Below are 17,144 nucleotides of genomic sequence, written 5' to 3' on the forward strand. Positions count from 1 at the left end.
GGAAGCTATGTCCCTAGTATTTCAAATACCAACGCATTTGAAAGTGTGTCACCCAAAGTGAATAGGTTTTGATGGGGCTTCCAACTTGGCTCCCTGCTTTGGAGGAAATCACGACGGAAAATCTTGTGCATAGCTTTGAAACATTATCATGTACTGAAGATCTAATGGATGTCAGCAACACTTGGTCAGAGACAGGGTCAGAGGAAGAGTCCCTCAGGTCAGAGGGTACTCACAGGGTGACGGAGGAGGAGCCCATTTCTCAAAACCTCTGAGTCTGGAGCTTTGTTCATTATTTGCGTTAAGGCATGTCTCCAGAAATGGAGAAACAGCTACAATAATTTGTTAGTGATCTGAAATTGGAAGGTGCTTTGTAGGAATCTAGGAAATTTTCAAAAGATCAAAAGTGAAATGAGAAACATAATGATCAATATCTTCGGCATTAATGAACTGAAATTTACTGATAGTGGTCATTTGGAACCAGAAAATTATATGAAAAGATATGCCAGGAATAACATAATCAAGGTGAACGGCGCATCAAAAATGAGATTGCAAAACCAATCATGAAGTACAATGCTGTTGGTGATAGGGTTGTATCGCTGCCTTGAAGGAAGTCCAATCAATACAATTATTATTCAAATTATGTACCAGATACCAAAGCTAGTGATGAATATTAAAGAATTCTACCAATGACTTCAATCTGAAATTGATCAAACATACAAGCAAGATGCATTCATTATTATTGGTAATTGGAATGCAACAGTTGGAAACAAAGAGGAAGGGACATAGAGTGACAGGAAATTACGTACTTGATGATAGAAATGAAGCTGGAGGTCTCATGCTAGAATTTTTCAAGACCAAGGACTTATTCATAGCAAATACCCTTTTTCAATAATATAAAAAGTAACTTTAAACATAGACTTCTCCAGATAGATACACAAAATTTGACTCCATCTCTGGGAAGAGACACTAGAGAAGCACAGTGTCAGTAGGATTTACTGAATAATTTTCAAACCTGGCTGTGAAACAAAACCATCCATTGCTCACATGTAACTTCAGGATTAAGCTAAATAAAATTAAAACAAGTCCACAGGAGCAAAAATACAACCTGAGTCGATCTCACCTGAGTTTTAAGAACATCTCGAGAATAGATTTGACTCACTGGATACTAATGATCGGAACCTGATGAGCTGTGGGAGGACATTAAAGTCATCCATGAAGAAAGCAGAGAGTCATTTAAAAGACAGGAAAGAAAGAATCAAAGTGGATGTCAGAAGATTCTTTAAAATGTGCTCTTTATAATTGAGTAGCTAAAGAAAATAGAAGAAAGGATGAACTCGAAGAGTTAAATAGAAAATTTCTAGGGAAGCTCAAGAAGAGAAAGCCAAATATGAAAACCAAGTATATAAAGACCTATACTTAGAAGAACATACTCAGCATGTCCTGAACTGAAAAAAAATGAAGAAAAAAATCAGGCCTCCAGTTGCAGTCTTGAAAAATTCTATGTGCACAATATTGCAGGAAGCAGGAAGCATAAAGAGAGATGGAAAGACTGCCCAGAGTTGGTGTACTGAAAAGAACTCATTGATATTCCACCATTTCAGGAAGTAGCATATGAGCGAGAACCAGGGGTGCTGAAGAAACAGTTCAAACTGCATTGGCAATATTAGCCCAAAATAAGGCTCCAAGAATTGATGGATACCAATGAAATGTTTCACTAACCCAGTGAGGCATTGAAAGCAATTACTCATCTATGCCAGCAGATTGGGAGGGAAAAAAAAACAACGACTTTGCCAATCGACTGGAAGAGATCCATATTTGTGTCCATTCCAAAGAAAGGTGACCCGACAGAATGCACAAAGTATAGAATAATATCATTAAAATTACATGCAAGCAAAACTTTGCTAAAGATCCTCGCATGAGAGTCGCAGCAGGCCATTGACCAGGGTCCGGCTGGATTCATCGAGGATGTGGAACAGGGCTGCTATTGCTGATGTCAGGTGGATCGTTGCTGAAAGCACAGAATACCAGAAAGGCAAATGTCACTTGTGTGTTTGACTACGCCAAGCCATTCGAGTGTGTGGACCCCTAAAGATCTATTGACAACCTTGAGAAGAATAGGAATTCACATGGACCAAGAGGCAGCTGTGCACGAAGGAGAAAGGAATTCTGCATGGTGCACAGGCAAGAAATATTCTTGTCGGGGTTGCGGCTTGTCACCATATTTGTTCAGTCTGTAAGCTGAGCAAATCACCAGAGAAGCTGGCTTATGGGATGAAGAATGTGGCGCAGGGCTGGAGGGAGGCTGATTAATAGCCTGCAATATGCAAATGACACATCTTGCTTGTTGGAAGTGAGGAGAACTTGCTGATACAAACCAATGATTGCCGCCTTTCGTCTCGATTAGGGCTCGATGTATAGATGACCAGATTCCTTACAACCGGACCAATGAGAACCATGATACATGGAGAAAACTCTGCAGTTGTGAAGGATTTTGTCTTACTTGACTCCACAAATAATGCTCATGGAAGCAGCAATCGAGATCGAAGAATGAATTTCAGTAGGTACATCTTCTGCACAAGCCCCTTCAGAGTATTGAAAAGCAAGAATGTTACTTTGAGGATTAAAGTGCACCTGACTCGAGCCATGGCATTTTCAATTGCCTCAGACACATGCAGGGGAAGGTTGGACATTGAATAAAGAAATCTAAAAAATAATAATAATACCTTTGAATGGCGGTGCTGGAAAAGAATATTGAAAGTACCTTGTACTATGAAAAGGGCAAACAAATTTGTTTTGGAAGAAGTATGGGCAGAGTAGAGACAAAAATGGCAAGACAGTGTCTTATACACTTGGGCATATTGTTAAGAGAGCCCAGTCCTTGGAGAAGGAAATCATGCTTGGTAAATGGGAAGGGCAGTGACAAAGAGAAAGGCTCTCATCGAGGTAAACTGACACAATGGCTTCAACAATGCACTCAGGCGTGGGGAGGATTGTGGGGAAAACACAGCACCCTGCAGTCTTTCACTCTGTGGTGCATGGGCTCACTGTAGTTGGCACAGGCTCACCTACTTGATGGCACTTAACGACAGTAGCATCCACAGACATATGGGTCTAGGAATGATGGTAGCAGTCACTGCACTGACATTTGTTTTAAAATGTACTGAACTACCCAGCCTTTGATATACATGACATATGCAGAATGGAATACACATTTGCTTATCATTCATTATCTAGATCTGAAATTCTTGACATCAGTGTTTTCTTGGATGTTTTCTTATTTCTATCAAAAATACATTTTGCTCCAAATATCATGATCTTCCTTTCCCTTCTATTCACACCCTCATTTATTGTCTTGCCTTGATTGGTACTCTGTAAATAAAGGTCACATTTAACTCATATGGCACATACCTTTTCATAAAAGTACAACTTTTTTGTCATGCAATTATTTTATATCAGTTAAAAATAATAGACAGTTATGAATTTTTATGAGTCAGCAGAACCTTTCAATTCTTTTAACCTCATTTTTTTCCTCCCCTGTTGGCTTCATTTCATGTACAGAAGATGAATTCCAACCATTCTCATCACTGATCAAAGCTTTGTGCTCTCTGTGCTGCCAGAGTAAACAACATGTTTTAAAATGTAGTCATTTGGCTGATTAACTTTACTTCATTCTGGACAAAAGTGATTATTATTTGTGCTTGCCTTTGGTGTTTACTCCTGGGAGTTCCTTCCCCAAGAATCTTCTCTCTTTATCACACCTGGGGTCCTCCATTGATTTAGCTCCTGCTGTTTGATCTTCATCCTTCCCTCTAATTCCCAATCTAATGGAATTCCATACATGTTGTACATGCTGATGATGGGGTTGGACTTCCTGAGAGAGTTTCCTTGTGTGCATGGGATGCAGCCTACTACTTCCTAGCAAGATGTCATTTTAATCTAAGCTGTGTAGTTTTGGAAAACAATTGCCCTGTATTTTGAATTTTCCTTTTCTGGTGTTTCTCTCTTGAGCCACGTCCTTTCCAGGTGGACATAAAGATTAAGGAACCACCGGTACCCCAAACCATTAATCAAAAAGCCACCGGCAAAGTCGCCTGCTGGAGGTCTCCAGAGGATCCGTAGCATTTTAGCTTTCATTTTGAAATCTACATTTTGTATCTTAGGTAAACTACAACAATGTATTCCTCCCAGAAACCTCCTTTGGGAAAAGCTATGCTCTACTGCTTGTTTACAGGGGTCTCCGTGATAGGTGGAGGTGTAGGGATTGCTTTTAGACTGGCTTGGAGAGGCTGCTTCTATCTACCTTTCCTCCTGTATAGGTTACTAGTAGTACCATTTATTAAAGACAAGTACCTTAGCAAAATTCAGAATTTAAGCCACATTATTTCAGTGCAAAGCAAACAAACAAAAAATATAAATGTAATTTTATAATATTATTTTCAAAGAAGTTACCTTCTGTATCTGTTTTCTATCATGATCTGATTTTGAATGGTAAATCTAGGTGATTTTATTAATAGAGGAAAAGTGCATTATGCTTAGCTGTGGTAGATAATTTTTGCATAACACTTGAGATATCTAAAAGAAAGGGGTTTTGCTATATGCATGTTGGGAACAGACTTGTTCTCTTGGCTTCTCATGTTAATTTAAATGACAGGATTTGAACCTATAAGAATAAGATTGGGGACTTGATTCTCCCCCTCGGGCCCTCCCCACTCCCCACCGACTACCATTTCTTCTTGCTACACCAGTTGTCTTGAAACTGATTGCTTTTTAATGGCGATTAAATTAAATGATATAAGTGATTTAACACACTTCAGCCAGAACATTTTATGTTCAGTTTACAGTTCATTGACACTCAAATGTAGAGTAACATTAGACTATTCAATGTTCAGTGATTTTTTTTTTGCATAGACAGCAGTATATAAATCTGCAATGTTGACTTTTAGTAAAAGTATGCTAAGTACCTTAAAAATAATATAGCAAAAAAAGTATAATTTCAAATTTTTCCTGTTGATCATATGCTTAAAAGAACTTGAAATCTAAATCCCAAAGGGCTTTGAGAGTATATATAAATTCAATGTATCTTTAGACTGAATTTAGAGAATTTTATTTTCCTTCAATATTATTTATATATTTTTCCTCCCCAAAACCTCAAGGAGAACATTAAAATATACAATATTCATTGATTTGACCACATCAAAGCTATCTCTTTGGACTATTTTGAGATATTTTTAATGAAAACATTTGTAGAAATAACAATATTTCTGTAAATCACTTATCAATCACAAAACTGATTGATAGGTTGCCAATTAGTATTGGTACAAATTAGTATTGTATGATACCATTTATGAAATCACATGACAACCCATATCTCTTTTTGTTGAAACATTAAAAAATTATGATTCGTATTTTCACAATTACTGTACACAAGTTGATTTCTTTCTCCCTCTGTTATAGTTTATCAATAACATTTATAATATGATTTATGGCATAAGACAGAATGGTTATGACATGGTTTTAATGTAATGCAGTTTCTGTTTATGAAATGGCATATGCTTTGGCGAGCTGTCTTGGTGTACGGACAGAGGACGTTCCTGAGAGATTTAAATGGGATAACCAGAAAGCTCGAATAAGTGAGTAGTGTGTACATCCAGATGGTGATGTTGTCCTATTCATTGTGTTTTCCTCATGCTAGTTGGCGCTGCTGTTAATGTTAAAGATCACAGAGCATAGCCCACGCAGTCACACTGTTCAAATAACAGTTTTCCCCAGAAAACTGCTTTTCATGTGCTTTCTTTTCAATCATCAGTTGCTCAAGGCAATATGAAAACCAAGCCTCCTTGTGTCACCCCCTTTTCTTTCATGGGGATGTGCTTCCATGCAGCGCTGTGTGTGTGTTCTCCTCTCAGAATGCATGCTTCAGTGGAGTTGCTCTTTGAACTCTGATTGTTCACACCTTCTTGTGATCTATGTTCATGAGGCCAGTGAAACCTGAGGACCGAAAAACATTGCTTCCGTATATAATGGGGTAGTTTAAACTTTGACTGCACTGCTCATGGTTACCTGTTGTGGATTCTCAGGTAGCGAGTCCTTTCACCCCTTGGTACTTTGGTTTTCTTATTTGCTTAAGGAAGATGGCAATGTGATCTCTACCACTTAGACAATATTGTTTGTGTTAAAATGAATGCCTCAACACCCATTTGGTAAGCAATAGCCATGGTAAAGCAACACCATGATAAGTTGCCAACTAAGTGGATGATCTTACCATTGTCCACTTCTCTAATTTAATTGGTGAAGTCCGTTTCAGTATATAGGTCAATTTGGTAGAACTAACTATCTTAAAATCTGAACATCTATAACAAAGAAATGCCCCTGTGATATCACTTCTAAGCAATACTTGGGACTATACCAGCCTTTTTCAACCTGTGGGTTGTGACCCCTTTGGGGATCAAATAACCCTTTCACATGGGTCACCTGATTGATAACAATAGCAAAATGACAGTTATGAAGTAGCAACAAAAGTAATTTTATGGTTGGGGGTCACTACAACATGAGGAACTGTATTAAAAGGTCATGGCATTAGGAAGGTTGAGGACCACTTATTTATACAGATTCCTAATTAAAAATCAAACAAACCAATCGTCATTGAGTCGATCTGGCTCAGGGTGACCCAGTGTGGTAGGTCTCCCTCAATGAACTGATCTTAGTGGGTTTGCCCCACAGCAATATTCCAGTGTAGGAGTCCATTCCCAGTTCTCACTTTCAGCTCCTATGTACAGCAAGTGGAACATTTTGGCAACATGGACTTTATATGACTTAACCTGAAGCATATTTAGTCTATGACAGAATAAAGTAATTTCACTAGAGGTTCAATGAATCATCACTTTGATACAAAATGCATTGCATTGTTTCCGAACCATAGTTCTAATGCCTTTTTGTTTGTTCTGATCAACTTTTCTCCATTTCCCCTTAACTTGAATCAGCTCTGTAATTTATCTAAATGTGCCGAGGAAGAAACATAGTCAAAATGACTCCATTTCATTCTCAGAGAAGATGAGTTTTGATGTAAAACTTTAATTTGAACGGGGAAATCAGATTGAGTTTCTCAGTGTGATTCTTTTTAGTGTTCTATGCCGCTGGGTTGTCAGATGCTACTATAGACGTGATATGTGCATGAAAATAACATTATGAGTGTTGTTCACTCAATCCTGATCTTTGAGTTGAAAACATATGGTCCCCAAATAGACTGAGCTAATTGCGGATACTAAAAGGGTTAATGAGAATTGAGAATTCCGTTTAGGCCCAATTGCAACCTGGCTTCTTGTTCTCACTTTTATTTTGTTGTTCACAGTATCTTCTGCTACCACCACTACTTCAAATGAACTCTCATCAATTGGAAGGCTCTTAAGGCCATACCCTTTACAAGGTGTAGGATGCTATTTTGAGCTCTCTAGTTAATTGCAACTCATGGTGACTCCCTATAAACCTGAAGACAACACTGCCAGCTTCTGAGTCATTCTCAAGCCTATTGTTGTAACCACGGTGTCCATCCATCTCTTTTTCACCAATTCTCTACTAAGTATGATATCCTTTTCCAGGAACTGGTCTCTCCTGATAACATGTCCAACATCTGTGAGACGATTTCCCGTCATTCTGCATTCTAAGGAGCATTCTGTCTGTGCTTCTTTCAAGGGAGATAGACGTTTGGGGTTTCACAATCCTCCCAATATTATTTGCCAATACCTTAATTCGAAGACATCAATCATTCCACCACCTTCTTCATTCATAGTCCAGCTCATAGATGTATGTGAGATGATTGAAAATACCCTGACTTCAGTCAGGCACACCTTTGTTCTCAAAGGGACCACCTCGCTTTTCAACACGGAAAAGGTTTTATGCAGCAGATTGTACAAGTGCAATATGTTCCTTGGTTCACATGAGTCTTGATTGTGGATGTTAGCAAAATGAAATGCTTGACCATTTCAATCTTGTCTCTGTCATGATGCTGTCTATTGGGTCCGTTGTGAGAATTTTGGGTTGCAATCTATACTGAAATCTATAGTCTTTGATTTTATAAAAAATGATTCTTCAATTCACCTTTGATTGCTACAAGCAAAATTGTATTTTCTGCATATCATGGATAGTTAATAAGTCTTCCTCCAATCCTGAAGCTGTGTTTGATTTCATGGACTACAGTTTCCAGGATTATTGATTAGTATACAAATTGATAAGTATGGTGAAATATAACACTGACTCACACCATCATGTGTTCTGTTAGTACTAGTGTCTCCTGGTCCATCCACAGGTTCCACATGAACACAAGAAAGTGCTCTGGAATTCTTGTTCTCCTCAAAGTTGTCCATCGTTTGTTATGATCCACACAACCAAATGCTTTGCATAATCAATAAAAGACAAAAGTATACCACTCTAGTATTTATTCTTCCAAAATATATCAGACATCAGCAATGGTACCCCTTATTCCACATCTTCTTTTGGAAATGGCTTGGATTCCTATCAAATCGCTGTCAATGTCCTGCAGTCACTGTGTTTGAATTATCTTCAACAAAATTTTACTTGCATATTATATTAATGATATTATTTTATAATTTCTGCATTCTAAGTAGGTATGAGCAGGGAAGGTAAAAATTCAAAAAGCCTCCATGAGGGTAGAAACATTAAGTAAGCCAACTGGATTTCCTACTATTGTCAAGGTACAAAGGACTGTGTCATTTTACTTATATATTTTCTTTATTTGCTTCCTCTTGGTTTTCATGTTGATCTGAAGCCTTGCGTCCTTTCCCTGGTTCCCCAATATAATCCACAGTTAGTTTCCATGCTTAAATAAATGAATTCCAATCAACCAACTAGAGTGGCTTTCAATCTTTAAAATAATATTCACCTATATTCCTGGTAACTATTTCACCAATATTGTATATATGGGTGTATATTTCTATATAAGTGTTTACCATTTATGAGTAAATATACATATATGTATATAACATTTTAAATATATATTTGAGTGCTGGTGTCACAGTGGTTAAAGCACTAGGCTGCTAATCTAAGGGTCCTTGGGCTGATGCCATCTGTGGATGTATGGGAGAAAGAGGAGGCAGTCTGCTTCTGTAAATATTGACAGGCATGGAAGTCCTATGTGATAGTTCCGATTATTCCTGATAGGGTTGCTGTGAGCCAGAATCAACTCAATATCTGTGTCTGTGCTTTAGTCTATATAGATTCATATGTCATATATGAGCATATATGAGAGGGCTTCAGAATACATTTGAAGGCAAAATTCCATCATCTTTCAATTCCATTGTTCTGTGAACTTTTGAATTCTGTATTATACATAGGAGGGCATACCAAAAACAAACAAACAAAAAATGGATTTTCCCCCCAAGCTATTTATTTATTTACAAAACAAACTTATGACTTTCAAAGTACTCTCCATTACACTTAATGCATTTGTCAAATCTGCGATTCCATTCTTGGAAACATTTTCAAACTCATCTGTTTGGATGGCTGACAACACCTCCCTTCTTTGTTCTTCACCTCTTCTATGTCATCAAATTGTTGTCCTTTCATGTCCCTCTTCATTAGCAGAAACAAGAAGAGGTCACAAATGGAATGAGGTCAGGTGACTCAGGTACTGGGGCAAGAGAAATATGCTGTTTTTTTGGGTCAAAAATTGGTGCACTGAGATGGCTGCATGAGCAGGTGCATTGTTGTGGTAGCAAATCCAGTCCCCCAGCTGCCACAAATAGGCTGAGTTTGTCACGCGGTGTTACGTAATCTTTTCAGACATTCTAAATAAAAAGCTTGATGAACAGTGTGACTGATGGAACCAACGCCAAATGCAGTATCTGAAGGTAACAATGATAAGAATGGGTAATAATTTTTAAAAGCATTACTATGGGCTAGTCAACAAACATGATTTAATTTCCATTATGAATTTGTGATGCTTACAGTTTGTCCTATGTGCCTTATTGATAGATGTGGACACTAAAGTATAGAGGATTAATTTGACTACTATTGTAGAGCTAGTGAGTGACTAAAATCATATTGAAACCAATTATTTCTGGCTTTAAATTCAATGATATGAAGCAAACCAGAACTCACTGTGTCAAATCGATTCTGACTCACACGGACCTTTTCGGACAGAGTAGAATCGCTCCTTTGTAAGATTCATGAGTCCAGCTCTCTTAGAAGACAAACTTGTTGGAGAGGGCAAGATCTGCAAGAAGAAAAATGTACAGATAAGAGAAAAGGTCAGATGCAATGAGGGCATGGGGGACCATGAAGCAGGAGTCACTCCATGGTCTGGCACTTTGTTTGAGGCAGGTTTAATTATATACACTCCCTGTCTCATAGCCTGCATCTCATGACAGGTCTCCACACAAAGGGATGATTGACAATTACCTGAAGGCATGCAAGGAAGCATTAATAAGACAAAGGGAAGGATAAATTTGGGAATAGGGAGTAACTGATGTTTTGCAGACAGCTGTGTTTCAGCAACTTTGCCAGGAAATAGGAGGCAAGTGTCTACTTTATCTCAGACTGAGAGTCAAACCACCCAGTGCATCATCAGCTCCCTGTCAGGGCCTTCAACATTCCCCACAGGCCTTGCCTGGACCATGGAAGGTGGTGTTCCTGTTCCATTTGCCTAAGGACCGAACAGCTCTGCCCTCACAACCCTTGGGGCTTACAAGGCTATTCATCTTTATGAGAGCAGACAGATTCATCTTTCTGCTTTGGACCAGCTGATGGGTCTGAGTCACTGACCTTGTGGGAGCAGCTCAGTAGTTTACCCATTCTGCCACTAGGGCTTAGATGAAGCGTACCGCTCGCCCACCTGCCACCACTACCATTGGGTAGTGACTGAATTCATAGACGGTTTCAGAGGTTGTACATTTTTACAGCAGTAGAAAGTCTTATCTTTCTGCCAAGGAGCAGCTAGTGGGTTTGAACCTCAATCTCCTGGTCAACAAGCCAGTGCTTACCTGAAAGTGCCAGCAGTGCTCCGTATGAAGCTAATACACTGTTGCTATTCTAGTCTTGCTGCATATGCGATAGTTGTGGTCACTGCGTGTTAGAGTGCTTCCATTCCGTGACTTCACAGTGCAAGTTACAGCAGTGATTGCCCAATGTGTCTGACCTCAGCCCACCATACCCAACACCCAGGCAGAACCCTGTTCTTGATCATAGAATCCCTCTGGATGACAGACTAGGCAGCCCTGTGCACAAGCCAGGTCCTGGGCTCCCCTCAAACGTGTTCCTGTGCTTGAGTCCATCATGACAGCCATTGTGTCAACCTCACTTGTCAGGGACATTATGCTTTTACATTGTCCCTCTGGGGACTTGTCTTTCTCCAGGGGCTGGTGTCTCTTAACATGTCCAAAGTATATAAGAGAAATCTACCCTCCTTGCCTCTAAGGATCTCTCTGGCCTTCCTTTATCTGCCCTTTTGACAGTGCATGATACTTTACATATTCTTTGCTAACATCGTGATTCAAATGCCTCAATTCTTTGGTCTTCCTTATGCACTGTCCAAATGTCACATGGATATGAGGCAATTGAAAATATCGTGGCTTGGGTTAGGCTCCCCACAGTCTTCAATATAACTGTCTTGCTTTCAGCACTTTAGAGTAGCCTTGTGCAGCCTATTGCTCCAATGTACTTCAACTTTTGATCTTTTGATCGCTGCTTCCATGAGCATGGATTGGGGCGCTAAGCAAGATGGAATCCTTGACAAGTTCCATTTTTCTCCATTTATCATGATATTAGCTAGTGGTCCAGTTGTGAGTATTTTGGTCCTAACATTGAGATAAGGAGCCTTGGTGGCGTGGAGGTTGGTGTCGTGGAGTGCAAGGTCAGCACTTCACAACCACCACCCACCCGAGAAAGCCAGGGATCTCTAATTCTGTAGAAAGTTGCCGTTTCAGAACTTGCAGGGGCAGTTCTACCCTCGCCTATCGGGTAGCCATTAGCCAGCATCAACTCAATAGCAGAGAGTTTGGTTTAGTCTTGCTCACATTGAGTTGTAATCCAGATTGAAGGCTGCAATCTTCGATCTGCATCAGAAAGGGTTTCAAGTCCTGACAATTGTCCATAAGCAAGGTTGGATCATCTGCATATTGCAGGGATTAATAAGTCTTCCTCAAATCCTGATGCTTTATTCTTCTACACATAAGTCAGATCTGGTTATTTGCTTAGCATACACATTTAATAAATATGGTGAGAAGACACAACCCTAGTGTACACCTTTCCTGATTTTAAACCATGCAGTTTGCCTTTTTTCTGTTCACCCAACTGCTTCTCGATCCAGATCCAAGTTTTACATGGGCACAATACAGTGTTCTGGAATTCCCATTCCTCTCCAGGCTCTCCATAGTTTGTTATGATCCATGGAACTCTAGACTATTTGAATCACAATCTCAGTGTGTAGGTTACAAACCTAGTCAATCTCGGAAGAGCCTCACAGGATTGCAATATGCAGATAATATGCAAAACACTAAAGTAGTGGAACAGCACACATAGAACTAAGCTCACCTTCCTAAGCAAGATTGGTTTGGGAACTCTTGGTAGGTTTAGGCTTCCCAAAATAATTTTCTGCTTGAATTTGTTTTGAGTATTTGCTATCCTGGCATGGATATAAGCAATTTACTTGGGTTATCAAACTGTACACAAACTTTATATAACTCACTACTATCAAATCAATTCCAACTCATAGTGAGTCTATCGGATAGAGTAGAAAGGATCCGTAGGATTTCCACATCTGTAAATCTTTTCAGGAGCAGAGAGCTTCCTCTTTCTTCTGTGGAGTGGCCACTGATTTTGAACTGCAGACCTTGTGGTAACTAGTCGATTGCTTATCCTGGTAGACCACCAGGGCTCCTGCCCAACTTTATATCAACTGTGTATGAAAACTGAGGCTGAGGAGATTCAAACAAATTGCTCAAAGTGACAGAGCTAACTAGAGGGGGAATCAGGGTTCTAGAAACAAAGTTCTGGTATTAACATTGCTTGTTTTTAATTAGGGCTCACCTTTCTATGTTTCTACATGTATAATGTGTGGGAGCGTATATGTGTTGTGGTTTCTGACATTTCTGTTTGCGAACCCAACCCCTCATCAAGCTTCAAGCTTTAGAGCATCAACATTTAGCATAACCCTGGCTTCTCACATGAAGAGTCTTAATCACACTAACTACTGGGTTTCAAGCTTTATCTATATTTAGGTTCCAGCTGCTCTTGCTAAAGAAACTGTTAGAGAACAGAAACTCTTGTGTTTCCTATATGGTGGAAAAAATAAAGCCCTTCTGCAAGCATAACTAAAATAGACTTTATGGATTTATTATTATCTCTTCTGCCTGGGTTTCTTTTCATTAGAAAACTCGCTGACTCTCTATTTCTTTTTATTTATATGAGATGTTACTTTAAAGATCCTTGATCATGTATGCTTGACAAAACATGGAATGAATACAATGCAGAATATTCTAAACATGCATGCAGGGAGAAGTCTTTTTCAAAAAGAAGCATTTTTATTGCGCTTTAGAAATTTTATTATTTTAAATTAACAGAGTTGCCAATTTTAATTTAATTACCAAAGTAGTGACAGCATATTTGTGAAATGATTCTTATCAAAATAATTTTTTTCATATTCTATCACAGTATGAGACATGAAACATAGAAGATTAATAAAAATGCATTCAATTATGTTTGATGAGTCTTTCAGATAGTAAACATAGAAAAGAATCAACTCTCCATAATTATGCTAACTCTCTGCTATCACCAATTTGAAATTCTTAACTTATTTTAACTAGGGCCCCCAAATTTCCTTTTACATCAGGATCTGCACCAGGCTTAGGAGGCAAGAACTGAATAGCAGAGATCCTGTCAAGTCTCTAAAATGGTTTAATTGGACTTTGTTGTTATTTAAGCCACAAATACTTAAGAAAACTTAGCATATAGACTCATGTATAAGTCGAGTTTATCAGCACACTTTTAATGCAGTTTTTGTGGTAAAATTAGGTGCCTCGGCTGATATTCGGGTTACCTTATACTCGAGCTGGACCTAAAAGTTCATGAATAAATGACTATCAAACACGTGAAAAAGTGCTCACGACTACAGCAATCCAGGAAATGCAAATTAAAACCACAATGAGATGCCACCTTTCCTTCACAATGCTGGCCTAAATTTTAAAAATAAAATAAAATAAATAAATAAAATACTGGAAAAGATGTGGAGAGAATGGTACGTGTATGGACTATTGGTGGACTTGTAAATAAATACAACTCCCATGGGAAGTGAAATGGTGATACGTAAAGCAACTGGGAATTGAAATCCCATATGACCTGGCAATCCCTCTATTAGGCATAAGCTGCAAAGCAATGAGATACAGCACGAGTGGTGGTATGCTTTCCCATGTTCACAGCATCACAATTCACAACAGTGAGAAGCTGGAAGCCGCCCTAATTCCCCAAAGTGGAAGAATGGAGACAGAAACTATGGTACATACACACAAGGGAATATTATAATGGCTAAAAAATGGTGACAAAAGCATGAAAAATGGCATGACCTGGAGGGACCAGGAAACCATTATGCTGAGTGGAGTTAGTCAGTCAGTCACAAAAAGATGAGTTCACTGCTATAAGTAAACAAATCTTAGGAACCAAATCTCAAACAAAGGGGTAGAAAACCTGGCTATTGGTCATCAACCTTAAACCATCCCCCTTTAGGTGCATTTCAAAGGAACCACTTCACAGAAGGAGACCTCACATGGGCTGGGATCCCTTCCTTTGAGAAGGGGGAAAAGGGAGAAGATCATAAGCTCTATGTTATCCAACCTTGAGGCAGAGCTGTCACAAACCAGCAAGCCTACAAGGAGTGACAGAAGGACCTCACTGGAAAATCAAGGGAACACCACTGGAGGGGAGCATCTACATTTCAGAGGAAGCACTGATGTTTCTGTTGGGGGGTGTGGGGGTAAAGGAGAAGGAACGCCCTCCCATTGGGAAGGGATGCTAAACAGTAATCATACAGAACCTAAGGGGTTAATAAATCTGGTTCTTCGTTCCTGGGTAGACACTTTGGATTGTTTCTACCTAAGCCTTGATGAACCACGCCATGAACTAAGCACTATAAGGACCTTTAACCTGGCCTTTCAGGGAATACGGCTTTGCCCAAGGGCCACACCAAAAGGACTCGACATGGAAGCCCTATTGAATGAACTGGGCCCTACCTCAAACTACCTGTAGCCTTATGTCTTAGACTTAAGACTGAAATTTCCTGATGGGAGAGGAAGCAAAGGATGACACCACAAAACTGTGGAAATGGCAGGTGTTGGACCTTGGGAGGGACCCCTGATTGATGGACATCCAATGGAAAGGGGCCCAAAGTCACCATGTATTAAGTATCTCAATAATCATTTGCATTAATATGAGAGATATTAATCTGATAGGCAAGGATCTGCTCTTGTAAGCAATGTTATTCCCTGCTTAGTGTAAACAAAGCTCAGTCACTTAAGAAATCAATCTATATTAAGCAATAACTCATCAGTTGTAGCTCACAATTGGACTATATTCACTTAAATTCCTGATATCAACAGTACCTTAAACTCGATGGCATTGGATAAAATATTGATTTGTCAGTATAATTGTCTTATTGACCTTTTTCTTTGATTCTTTTGTTTTTGGATAGGATGATTTTTTTTCTTTTTGTTTTTGTTTGATTTTATTTTCTTTGGTTGTAGTTCTTGTTGGAATTCATTTTTATTTTTTGTCATAATATGACCACCAAAGTGAATCAGAGCTGGTCTTAATATGTATACACGAAGATGGGTTCTGCCCCCTCCCATATGATTTTAGCCCCAATCCACAAAGAGTTAGTTATCATAGCATGGCTCTATTTGATGCTCACCTTCAAGAGGAGATCTTAGAAGATAGGGGCGCTGTAGCAAACTGTAATGAAGAAGGGATTGTTCATGGCTATCGATTGGATTAATGTCTGGGGTCTTAAGTCTTGTATTGAAACAAGGAGCCATCTAAGTGAGGTATCAACTAAGTCCACACTGAAGAAGCACACAAGCCTGCGTGATGTAAAGATAACAATAACAAAAATCCAAATATGATCAAGAGAATGGTATCAGAGCTTAAATTGTGAACACCCAATTTGTAGAAAGCTATGGCGCACACTGAGAGCCCAAAATCCCTATGCAGGGTATCTAGTCTAATTAAGCCTCTGCCAGATCCCCTCTGGCCAAAGGCGAGGGACTTGAACAGGCTTATTCTTAGAGCTAATAAACTTGATTGTGGTGGATGGAATCATGGTATACAGTAGAACCCTGCTGCTCGACAGCATCAGTACTCAATATAATCAGATCTCGACACCAAATGTCGAGAAAATTTTGCATCAGAGTTCTAACAAAATCCGACCCAATGCATGTGATTTTTGTAAACAAAAGCAATTCATGTTTCAGTCACTTGGTGGTAATTGATGTTGTTAGTACTGTTGTTTATACCTTGCGTGGCTGTGTTGCCAGCATTTTGCTATAATTGTCTTAGTTTTGTGATTTTTTTTACTGTTTTTAGATTAAAAAAACATAGGTCCTATGAAGGAGTTTTTTGTAAAGAAACATCGTGATAAGGAACTGGTTAACCGTGGTATTGATGTTGAAGATAATTTAGTAAACCCTTTTATAAAATAGGTAAGGAAATGCCAATGGCAGACTACATTAGACAGACTTTTTTTTTTAGAGAAAGCCAGCCAGGTCCTAGTGAAAAAAGGCAAATAAAGGAAAAACAAAACAAAAAACTCCTGCAAAGCAGCCATTTTGTGGAAGGGGAGTCCCCTTCAAACAATGGCTCTCTCTTCAGCCCTCCTCTCTACATTCCTGTCCACAGATCCAGATCCTCATTAGCCTCAAGGTATGGGTCACAGTATAGTTGTTAATTTTTTTAAGTCGTGTTTCTTATTTAAATTTTATTATTTAACCCTGAACTTAAATTACTTTGAAATTTCTGTGGAATTTTTTGTATAAAAATGCAAGGTTAGGAGAAATATCTGATGGTTGAGAATGGATTAATCCATTTTCAGTTATTTCTTATGGGAAAAATTGATTCAGAACTTGACGACATCACATCTTGACGCTCAT

The sequence above is a fragment of the Tenrec ecaudatus genome, chromosome 4 (genome assembly GCF_050624435.1).
Source record: "Tenrec ecaudatus isolate mTenEca1 chromosome 4, mTenEca1.hap1, whole genome shotgun sequence".
NCBI classification, from domain to species: domain Eukaryota; kingdom Metazoa; phylum Chordata; class Mammalia; order Afrosoricida; family Tenrecidae; genus Tenrec; species Tenrec ecaudatus.